This window comes from Haliotis rubra, unplaced genomic scaffold, assembly GCF_003918875.1.
Source record: "Haliotis rubra isolate DU_JTF1 unplaced genomic scaffold, ASM391887v1 Scf347, whole genome shotgun sequence".
NCBI lineage: Eukaryota > Metazoa > Mollusca > Gastropoda > Lepetellida > Haliotidae > Haliotis > Haliotis rubra.
In genome coordinates this window covers 779380-792002 of record NW_025767021.1, presented here as the reverse complement: position 1 = coordinate 792002, position 12623 = coordinate 779380, and the positions used below count along the sequence as shown (strand labels likewise).

Sequence of the window (12623 nt, the reverse complement as noted above, 5' to 3'; positions counted from 1 at the left end):
CTTGTAACCCTTGTAATGATACATACAGGTGATGTAGCTGTACCTCCAACCTTTGTAATGATACATACAGGTGATGTAGATGTACCTGTAACTGTTGTAATGATACATACAGGTGATGTAGCTGTACCTCCAACCTTTGTAATGATACATACAGGTGATGTAGATGTACCTGTAACTGTTGTAATGATACATACAGGTGATGTAGATGTACCTGTAACCTTTTGTAATGATACATACAGGTGATGTAGCTGTACCTTGTAACCCTTAATGTAATGATACATACAGGTGATGTAGATGTACCTGTAACCTTTGTAATGATACATACAGGTGATGTAGATGTACCTGTAACTGTTGTAATGATACATACAGGTGATGTAGATGTACCTGTAACTGTTGTAATGATACATACAGGTGATGTAGATGTACCTGTAACCTTTGTAATGATACATACAGGTGATGTAGATGTACCTGTAACCTTTGTAATGATACATACAGGTGATGTAGATGTACCTGTAACTGTAACCTGTAATGATACATACAGGTGATGTAGATGTACCTGTAACCCTTGTAATGATACATACAGGTGATGTAGATGTACCTGTAACCCTTGTAATGATACATACAGGTGATGTAGCTGTACCTGTAACCTTTGTAATGATACATACAGGTGATGTAGCTGTACCTGTAACCTTTGTAATGATACATACAGGTGATGTAGCTGTACCTGTAACCTTTGTAATGATACATACAGGTGATGTAGATGTACCTGTAACCTTTGTAATGATACATACAGGTGATGTAGATGTACCTGTAACCTTTGTAATGATACATACAGGTGATGTAGATGTACCTGTAACCTTTGTAATGATACATACAGGTGATGTAGATGTACCTGTAACCTTTGTAATGATACATACAGGTGATGTAGATGAACCTGTAACCGTTGTAATGATACATACAGGTGATGTAGATGTACCTGTAACCCTTGTAATGATACATACAGGTGATGTAGCTGTACCTCCAACCTTTGTAATGATACATACAGGTGATGTAGATGTACCTGTAACCTTTGTAATGATACATACAGGTGATGTAGCTGTACATGTAACCCTTGTAATGATACATACAGGTGATGTAGCTGTACATGTAACCTTTGTAATGATACATACAGGTGATGTAGATGTACCTGTAACCTGTTGTAATGATACATACAGGTGATGTAGATGTACCTGTAACCTTTGTAATGATACATACAGGTGATGTAGATGTACCTGTAACCTTTGTAATGATACATACAGGTGATGTAGATGTACATGTAACCTTGTAATGATACATACAGGTGATGTAGATGTACCTGTAACCTTTGTAATGATACATACAGGTGATGTAGATGTACCTGTAACTGTTGTAATGATACATACAGGTGATGTAGATGTACCTGTAACCTTTGTAATGATACATACAGGTGATGTAGATGTACCTGTAACCTTTGTAATGATACATACAGGTGATGTAGATGTACCTGTAACCTTTGTAATGATACATACAGGTGATGTAGATGTACATGTAACCTTTGTAATGATACATACAGGTGATGTAGCTGTACATGTAACCTTTGTAATGATACATACAGGTGATGTAGATGTACCTGTAACCTTTGTAATGATACACACAGGTGATGTAGATGTACCTGTAACCTTTGTAATGATACATACAGGTGATGTAGATGTACCTGTAACCTTTGTAATGATACATACAGGTGATGTAGATGTACCTGTAACCTTTGTAATGATACATACAGGTGATGTAGATGTACCTGTAACCTTTGTAATGATACACACAGGTGATGTAGATGTACCTGTAACCCTTGTAATGATACATACAGGTGATGTAGATGTACCTGTAACCTTTGTAATGATAATGATACATACAGGTGATGTAGATGTACCTGTAACCTTTGTAATGATACATACAGGTGATGTAGATGTACCTGTAACCTTTGTAATGATACATACAGGTGATGTAGATGTACCTGTAACCTTTGTAATGATACATACAGGTGATGTAGATGTACCTGTAACCTTTGTAATGATACATACAGGTGATGTAGATGTACCTGTAACCTTTGTAATGATACACACAGGTGATGTAGATGTACCTGTAACCTTTGTAATGATACATACAGGTGATGTAGCGTGTACCTCTAACCTTGTAATGATACATACAGGTGATGTAGATGTACCTGTAACCTTTGTAATGATACACACAGGTGATGTAGATGTACCTTAAAGCTTTGTAATGATATATGTAGATGTACCTGTACGTAATGATAATACAGGTGATGTAGATGTACCTGTAACCTTTGTAATGATACAGGTGATGTAGCTGTACCTGTAACCTGTATGTAATGATACATACAGGTGATGTAGATGTACCTGTAACCTTTGTAATGATACATACACAGGTGATGTAGATGTACCTGTAACTGTTGGTATGATACATACAGGTGATGTAGATGTACCTGTAACTGGTGTAATGGTACATACAGGTGATAGTTGTACCTGAACTTTTTTTATGGGAATCTGTTGAACCCACCTGATTTTCTTCAACTAACTTGTGTTTTCTGTTTGATCATGTGAAGATGTAATGTCACGAATCCAGAAGACATGTTCCTTTAATAGTTACAACAAGCTGCAATATACAATATACATGCTTGATTCAATGAACTTAGCCACTCACACAAATCTTGAACAAATACAGATCATAAACATTAAGTGTGCACAGTCATTAGAACGAACATGCAAATACTTCTTGCATCATTACCCAGTGGACCTATTGAAGAAGGGTCCTATAGTGGTCTCCAGCTGGTGGGGAATCCCAAGGGCAGGGGATGAGTCACTACACACTACAACGCAGTACCACTGCATGTACTTCCGTGTGTTCTAGGTCACCCCAGGGTCTCACAGTCTGCAGATAAAACACTGTCTGTGTTATAACCTCTAACTTTCAGCGGCTCTCTTTCCTCGGGAAAGTATAATCTGGTTGCCCTTGGTGACCTTCACCTTAAATGTCTAACATTCCACAGACAAACACAAGCTGCATGTGAAGTTCCTCACCTTCTGTGTCTCACATTCAAACAAGACACTGACTGGTTGTGACCACCTTTAGCCAGTATAGCAATCTTTAGCAAGAAAATAGCAGAGTCACTTAGAAAAATCATATGCAGGTACAATACCATTTATTGGCAACACCAGAGCAAACCTATTCTCATCTTTGCAGTGACTGAGTGAGTTTAGATTTACACGGCTTTTAGCAATATTCAAGCAATATCATGGCGGGGGACAACAGAAATGGGCTTCACATATTGTACCCATGTGAGGGATCGAACCCAGCTCTTTGGTCTGGTGAGTGAACGCTTTAACCACTAGGCTACTCCACTGCCCCTCTCATCCATACAAGGTGAATGGAATATTTGGGGGAAAGTCCCAAAGTTAGTGGATGTCTCAGACATTTTGGTGAAACCCAAAAACATTGGTAGAGTGCAAACAGACCCAGACATATATTTTCAAATCGAGTGAGTGAGCTGCTTTTAGCAATGTTCCAGCAATATGGCAAGGAACCCCAGAAATGGGCTTCACACATTTTAGTGAGTGTGAGTGAGTGAGTTTAGTTTTACGCCGCACTCAGCAATATTCCAGCTATATGGCGGCTCACACATTTTACCCATGTGGGGAATCAAACCAAGATCTTTAGCATCACAACCTAAGGCTTTAACCACGATGCTACCCTATGGCCCACCTGAACACTTTGTGTAACCATGGTAACACAACTTGTAACTGCTGTGGCATAAGATATGACTGCACGATCAAGTTCATGTTTCTGTGAGAATGGAGCAGACTGTTATCATTTCCTCACCTGCCTTATCAAGGTCAGTCTGGTGGTCAAATATACTGACGCTTGTACTGACCAGACTGAGGGACCGTTCATAATTGATGGATGATACTAGGAGGATGTGATGATACATATGTAGATGTACGTGTATTTCATACAGGTAAGCTGTACCTCCAACCTTTGTAATATGATATACAGGTTTGTAATGATACATACAGGTGATGTAGCTGTACCTCCAACCTTGTAATGATACATGACAAGTGATGTAGATGTGTACATGTAACCTTTGTAATGATACATACAGGTGATGTAGAATGATACATACAGATGATGTAGATGTACCTGTAACCTTGTAATGATACACACAGGTGATGTAGATGTACCTGTAACCTTTGTAATGATACATACAGGTGATGTAGCTGTACCTCCAACCTTTTTGTAATGATACATAAAGATGTACGTAAAGATGTACCTAAATGATACATACAGGTGGTAGATGTAACTGGTGATGTAGATGTACCTGTAACCCTACATACAGGTGATAGTTGTACCTGAACTTTTTTTAATGGGAATCTGTTGAACCCACCTGATTTTCTTCAACTAACTTGTGTTTTCTGGAGACAAAGTTTGATCATGTGAAGATGTAATGTCACTTAATCCAGTAGATATATTCCTTTAATAGTTCACAACAAGCTGCATTATACAATATACATGCTTCTGATTCAATGAACTTAGCCACTCACACAAATCTTGAACAAATACAGATCATAAACATTAAGTGTGCACAGTCATTAGAACGAACATGCAAATACTTCTTGCATCATTACCCAGTGGACCTATTGAAGAAGGGTCCTATAGTGGTCTCCAGCTGGTGGGGAATCCCAAGGGCAGGGGATGAGTCACTACACACTACAACGCAGTACCACTGCATGTACTTCCGTGTGTTCTAGGTCACCCCAGGGTCTCACAGTCTGCAGATAAAACACTGTCTGTGTTATAACCTCTAACCTTCAGCAGCTCTCTTTCCTCAGGAAAGTATAATCTGGTTGCCCTTGGTGACCTTCACCTTAAATGTCTAACATTCCACAGACAAAAACTAGCTGCATGTGAAGTTCCTCACCTTCTGTGTCTCACATTCAAACAAGACACTGACTGGTTGTGACCACCTTTAGCCAGTATAGCAATCTTTAGCAAGAAAATAGCAGAGTCACTTAGGAAAATCCTATGCAGGTACAATACCATTTATTGGCAACACCAGAACTTGGAGCAAACCTATTCTCATCTATGCAGTGACTGAATTAATGTATCAGGCAATCAGTGAGTGAGAGAGTATGGTTTTACACCCCTTTTAGCAATATTCAAGCAATATCATGGCGGGGGACAACAGAAATGGGCTTCACATATTGTACCCATGTGAGGGATCGAACCCAGCTCTTTGGTCTGGTGAGTGAACGCTTTAACCACTAGGCCACTCCACTGTCCCTCTCATCCATACAAGGTGAATGGAATATTTGGGGGAAAGTCCCAAAGTTAGTGGATGTCTCAGACATTTTGGTGAAACCCAAAAACATTGGTAGAGTGCAAACAGACCCAGACATATATTTTCAAATTGAGTGAGTGAGTGAGCTGCTTTTAGCAATGTTCCAGCAATATGGCAAGGAACCCCAGAAATGGGCTTCACACATTTTACCCATGTGGGGAATCAAACCAAGATCTTAGCCTCACAACCTAAGGCTTTAACCACGATGCTACCCTATAGCCCACCTTAACACTTTGTGTAACCATGGTAACACAACTTGTAACTGCTGTGGCATAAGATATGACTGCACGATCAAGTTCATGTTTCGGTGAGAATTGAGCAGACTGTTATCATTTCCTCACCTGCCTTGTCAAGGTCAGTCTGGTCAAATATACTGACATTGTACTGACCAGATTAAACTGGTCTCCTACAGTATTGGATAAAGAACATGTTCGTATAGACATGCACAATTTAGTCTCTAAGCTTTAGTTTAAAAAATAATGTTAACTTTCAATGAATATATCACCACCACACATTTTCATGAAAAGTCGGAAAAACTCTAAAATACCCCTGTCTCAAAGAATAAGTTGTAAAACATACATTACCATACAAAACCACTTGTTTTGTGCCCAAGCCATCACTCTAGGAGAGACAAGTGTAAAAAAACATCAAAAGTATCAACTTTGGATGTAAATGGAAACATTTGGTGTTCATTTTTATGTAAATTTAAGCGTCGAAAAGGCAAAACACGACAAAACAAAATGGCGGCCATTTTGATTTCTACATCCTTTAGTAATACACAGAAGTCAAAATAAAAGTGATCAGATTGATAGTAGTAAAACTATGCATGATTAACTTTGAGGTGTTGTTGGGCAGCAAATCAAATGTGACGAAAATGCTCAGACACCACCACCACATATAATGGCCTGTAAAAAAACCCTGATACCACAATCTGAGAGTATTACAGGCCATTTCATGAGCCCAAGACATCATACTAACTGAAAATAGAGTCAAACAAAATCAGTACTGGGAATCACGAAATCCTATTTCTAGACCCCTTTTGAGATTCTCCTCCTGGACTATAAAGGATAAAATTACTGCACATCCTAGGGCTTAGCATTCAGTACAGCCTTGGAGCAACATGTTCACAGGGAAGTACATTATAACCTCGCTCAGCTTCATTTACATGTAGTAAAAAAATATTTAAATCAAAGACAATTGAAAAAAATATCAATAAATACAAATAAATATTGTTTTAAATATTTTTATTCATACCATTTGGTTTTTAAACTCCATATTCTGTTACAGGTTGCTGAGCTCTCCATTGCTACATGGAGAACACAGGACAAACAAGATCAACAGATTACACAAGTTGTTTGACAACAATCCCAGCAACACACACACCAGCTAGACATGTAAGCAACACTCAAAGTATATCCGCACTGTCAACACATCTACTGTACTGTACAACTCTGTACCACTGAGTTTAACTGTTTAGTGGATGAGATGTTAAGCTTTCAAAGCTGGTTCACTAGCATTGAAGGGGCGGTGAGGTAGCCTAGTGGTTAAAGCGTTCACTCATCACGCTGAGGACCCAGGTTCGATACCCCAAAAAGGTACAATGTGTGAAGCCCATTTCTGGTGTCCCGTGCTCTGATATTGCTGGAATATTGCTAAAAACAGCATAAACTAAACTCACTCACTCATCAGCGTTGACAAACAAGTAAGAAAGTGAGTTGTGTTTTCAAACTTAGCCATTTTCCAGCAATGTCATGGCTGGATGAAGGGTCTTCACACAATGCATCCAAGTGGAACACAGATCCTTCAGAATGGTGCTCTAACCACTTGTCTGTCATTCCATACTGACACAATCAGAGGGCATATGTTCACTCCCATTCACTAAGTAAATAGTGAGGGCACTGGCGGTTAACTGGTGGGAGATTTTGAACTTGATTTGCAGAGAAGTGTCCCCTAAGGGAGCAGTCATTTCTTATAATGTGGTTTGGATCTGAGGGAATCTAGATCACATGCTTTGTGTAACCCTCTGCCAAGTGTAAATTGGCACGGTTCCCACACGGTTGTGCGCTGGTGATTAGGTGCCTCACTCTGAGAGTGTGGGTTTGAATCGTTGATGGGACACAACCCAACAAAAGTGCCAGAATCAAACATGTCGACAATGTACATTTGTCAGAGGAGTACACAAAGTGTGTAATCTAGACTACCAGCTGTCAGACTTCTATCTTTGTGGAAGCCGCAGTGGCTGGGTGGGTTATAGGATGTCTCACAGTCCCTGAACCACATTATTTTCCCTAGCCGAGCCCTCTCTGCAATGCTAAAACTCTAAATGAAACAAGTCTAGGAATCTCTTTCAATTTAAAAGGGTTTATTTGTTACTATCAAACTTATATATATTCAGGGACTAAGCATTAGTCTAAGTGGGTTACATCACTGACCTTAAGTGCCGGACTTAGATGCCTCACTTTATGAGTGTGTGTTTCCCTGCCACCCATCATCTTACCCAACCACTCATTGCCTTTAATCTATCACATACCCCCCCACACACACCCAATCCCTGAAGTAAATGCCTGTATGTGTACATCAGCATCGTAACCTCAGTATTTGACCAACACACACATGATAGTCAACAATGTATAATGTCACTCTCACCAATGTTCCAGCCATATCATGACTGCACTGTGTGACACTGGCGGACACTTGCCCGCTAGCCTGTGGCTAGTAAAAATCCAGTGAGACCAGTAAATCTCCAAAGTCACTGGCCTGCCTGGATAGTGAATTTTCATTTGGTCATTTGTTTTTTATGGTATTTTACCTTTTTGTAATCTTTTGCTTAGTTTCTACATTCAAATTTCGGCCTGATGAATTATTTTGTGGGCTTTTTTGTAACTTTCAGGCATAGCTCGCCTGTCTGGCTAGCAAAATTTGGAAACTATTTTGCACGCTGAGACCACATGTAAATAATTCAGTCGTGAAGCAAAAACATCAATCCCCTCTATCAGAGTACACTGACCACAATCACCATTTAATCGACAACAGCCGTCTATCCAAAATGCTTCAGCTTTAAGCAAAAGATACTGGGTATCTTTCAATCCATCAGTGATATACCAACCTGATCACATTGATTACTGGCTGAGATAATAAGATATTTTAAAAAAGAAATTGATTATATGTATAAATATATATGTGTGTCAGCTTTGAATCATTGAAATAAGAAACAAAACAATTTGGAAAATAATGGAATGGTTAAATTAAAGAACAAGATGAACAGACAAGAATTCAAACATAAGGATGATATATACAAAATATACTAAATAAACAGTAACATATAGTATGAAAACTGCGATATAACAATTGCTGTTTTTGACTTTAAAATATAAATATTTTAGCGGCCTTTCGGTCATCTTAATCCTGGACCGAAAACATGAAGATGTTTTGAGTGATTGAAATTAATATCAATAGCAGATATTACATCTTGTCAAGACCACTTCCGTTAAAGATAATATTGTGTTGATTAGGTATGTATAATACAGTTTAGCGCAAAAAATTAAATCAATTTCAGTAAGCATATTGAACAGTGTAACACAATGATGTCTTTTCACACGTTTTTGCGTGTTGCACCAAAGGTAACAACTTCTGACGGTTTATACCCGGCCTGTCGACAACAACAATAAATAATCCGTCCAAATTACTTGTCGACAGTCCGAAAAGGGGATGATGTTCCACATGAGTGACTTTACGCCCAGTGTTCTCACACTGCTTCATCAATTACGTGTACATGTGTCATGGCCATTCACGAGACATTGTCCACTTTGGGGCAACTGTTGTTTGCTATGATGGCACATAAGGACAATGGTGATATAAATATATCCAAAAGTATGATGTACTGTATAAGATGTAATTGCCAAAGATAAAAAGATGATAAACCAAAAGTAAAACATAGACACTTAAGACCTATTTTCACTTTAACAGTCTGCTTAGCATAAGGAAAGGTAACCAAAGACATCAGGGTTGTAAACCCAACTGACACATTTTAGATTGTCTCATGTCAGAAATCAATAAATAGAATTCTTTACTGGGTCACTCCCCAGGTCACACTGGTACACTACACGTCTTAAACTGCAGCACAGAAAAATCTGTCTTCATATTGGTTCAACCAGTTCACACAACAGTCAACTAACAGCACATACTACACTAATCACATGACTGATCACATGATACAGACATACAGACACAAAAGGCACTTCTATTGGTGAAATGTACAACTGATTTGCTCACAAACATAAAACAATGTACACTTCAGCCTTTCATACGTGAGTGAGTGAGAGAGTGAGTGAGGTTTTGCTTTAACTGCTTTTAGCAATATTCCAGAAAATCATTTCGGGGACATCAGAAATGTGCTTCACACATTGTACCCATATGGAAAATTGAAGCCAGGTCTTCAGCATGACAAGTGACCATCAACCACTTGTCTACCCAACCACTCCACCTTCCATAGGTACATGCTTAAGTCCTTTTTAAAGATGCAAAGCACAATGTCAGTAATAATTCCCACATAGGAAGTAAAATGTTCCCAGGTTGTAACAATACAGTCAAAACTAAATATCGTTATGGCTCAGTCGACGTGCCATGTATATCAATGACAGTGGGACAATGATGTGGAAGAGGAGACTTTTACAAGACTGAATGTCATGTTTTAGTCAATATGTTCAAAGAATTTCTAATGTCAGATAATAGGAATATTAAGAATTTTTTTATCCCAAAATGTTTTGTCCAAATCCCAGCTTGGGTTGAAACAATTATTAACTTGTACAATCTTATTAGTATTTCAAGCCTGTTATTATGCACTTTTCTCAGTCATAAAGTCAGAAGAAGGTTAGGCAAGAGAGAATATATGTGTAGGTGAGTGAAATTCCAATGACGCATTCCACAAATAAACTGAACTTAAATATACATAAAATAGGTATCATCCCCCGGTATGTGGCTATATCTTACACCACTAGAACATACATTATTTATGCATGCATGTGCATGTACAGAGGTTGAATGAGTTGATGTAAGTGAGACAGGCACTATTGTGTATTGGAAGTTAATTGTGTTTGTAGCTGATGTAGTGTCATTGTATCAGGAGGTGATTTAACGAGCTGGGTAAAGCATCAAGTGTTGAAACCCAAATTACCCTTCAGTCACCTACGTATACAAATACTAACACTTAAGGTTAACAATAAAATGTTCTGTGTTCACATTCTGCCTTGCATACCTGAAGAGACCTAAAGATATCTGACTGACTGACTGAGTTAACAATAAAAGCAATGTTCCAGCAACATTCACACCTGAAATGGGCTTCACACATGCCTTGCATACCTGAAGAGACCTTAAAGATATCTGCTTATTCTAGAATTCTAATTAGAAACACACTTGAATATAATGGGATCAGAATAAACTAACTATAATATCAGCCTAATCCTGGAGACTTGATCTGACTATGACATGGTTATACTGCAATCATACACTCAAATGCTACAGGTATTCTCTCTTCAACTGTTCCAAATAACACCACAACCATGGCATGGGAGTGGACATCCTCCTGCTGACTGAGGTAAGCGGCCTGTATTCACCAGTGGACACTCGTCAGCAATGACATATGATTTTAGATTGTATTAAGATTCATAAAAATGAGACAAACATCTGTATTTTAACAAAGTGCATAAATAAGTCAGTCTAGAATCATCTAATCTAATATACCACTATCACAAATAGCAATACTTCCTACATTTGAACTTTTCACACAGAGAGAACTTTCAAATCAGACATTTGCATTGATGTGTTTTACTGTTCTACTGCTACCACAACAATTTCATGTACACTTTATACAAAAGATGGCCCAGGTTGGTAAAATTGAATAACAAAAAGGATTTGATTATTCGAAGACAGCTACATGCATGAAAGATATTGCCACGAACAGTGTGAAGATACACAATTCACTCTTGCAATTCAGCAAAAAATACTGCTTGAACTGCATATCCAAGATGGCCGCCTATCTCACAAAGTATGGACTTTTGCCAGTACAACATGGGTTTGCACATACGACATTCTTCCATACCCCATCAATCCATAGTGCGAATATATGACACAGCAGTGACCTGTTTCTACTTTCAGTGAAGTAACAATAAGAATCAAATGAGCTTAACTCAGGCGTCTGTACAGTTTGCCCAAACTACAGGTGTAAATATGATATGAAAGCAAATATATGGAGCAGACGTCTGCATTAGTGGATATAACTGTTTGTTATCAGAGTGCTTATTGGTCGGAGTACTGGTTGGTTTTCCTATGGCTTGATTTATTGGTAGTGAATACCTGCAGCATTGTAGCTGTGTCTCTTGTCTTTGCTCCTGTAGAATTTAGTGTACCGTATATGACCGTCTATAAGCCGAATTTTGAGGACCAAAAAGCATTCTGTAGAAGGGGGTCGTCTTATCCATGGGTTACGTTTTCGTCAAACTTTTTTCCAGGGGTAAGAAAACAACATTGTATCACTTCGCGTGAACAAACAACAGAAGACGACTTTGTCAGTAGAGACGTCAAATTTGCAATTAAACATCACTAGACAAGATTATTTACCTTTTAAGTTCTAAATTGTTTTTGCTGGGCATTGTATTATTTGCAGGGATTAAGATTACCGTGTGTATCTGAGCCGGAAATAGCAATCAGCTGCACAATAATATAACGGGACAAATTCTGACGCAGTCGTCAGTAAAATATAATACAGAGTACTATTATTTAACCAAAGAATTATAACCTAGCATTGTGTAATTTTAATTACAGTTTTTATGTAAAATATATATAATTAACACTAACGTTATACGGACCCTCATGAACGTGGTAAGCAGAAGTTGTACGCACATGGAATGGGGTAAAATACGGAAGCCATTTAAATTCACACATTTTTACCGATGTTACTGTAAACTAGCAGTCAATGGAAAACGAGGCGGTAATCAGTTCGTGATTGTTGAATGGGGTAAAATAAGCAAGCCAGTTTGTTGCTACAATAAATATGATATTTAGAGAAGCAAAATATATTATGCATTTTCTGTCAACTACACTTCGTTTCGATCCGTGAGTAGACACAATATATATGATTGTGAATTCTTTGAATAATGTGGACCAAAGTTATAATTATTGGTAACTGCCAGTTGTC

At 38.3% G+C, this 12623-nt stretch overlaps 1 long non-coding RNA gene across 1 annotated transcript; it reads right to left on the bottom strand.

Annotated features, from left to right (window-relative positions):
- Window positions 1–6658: 6658 nt before the first annotated feature.
- LOC124284888 lies at window positions 6659–11926 on the bottom strand. The gene is made up of 2 exons (XR_006900667.1): window positions 10800–11926; window positions 6659–10695 (listed from the first exon to the last, which is right to left on the bottom strand). It is a non-coding gene; the product is annotated as an uncharacterized LOC124284888 (long non-coding RNA).
- Between the last annotated feature and the right edge of the window lie 697 nt (window positions 11927–12623).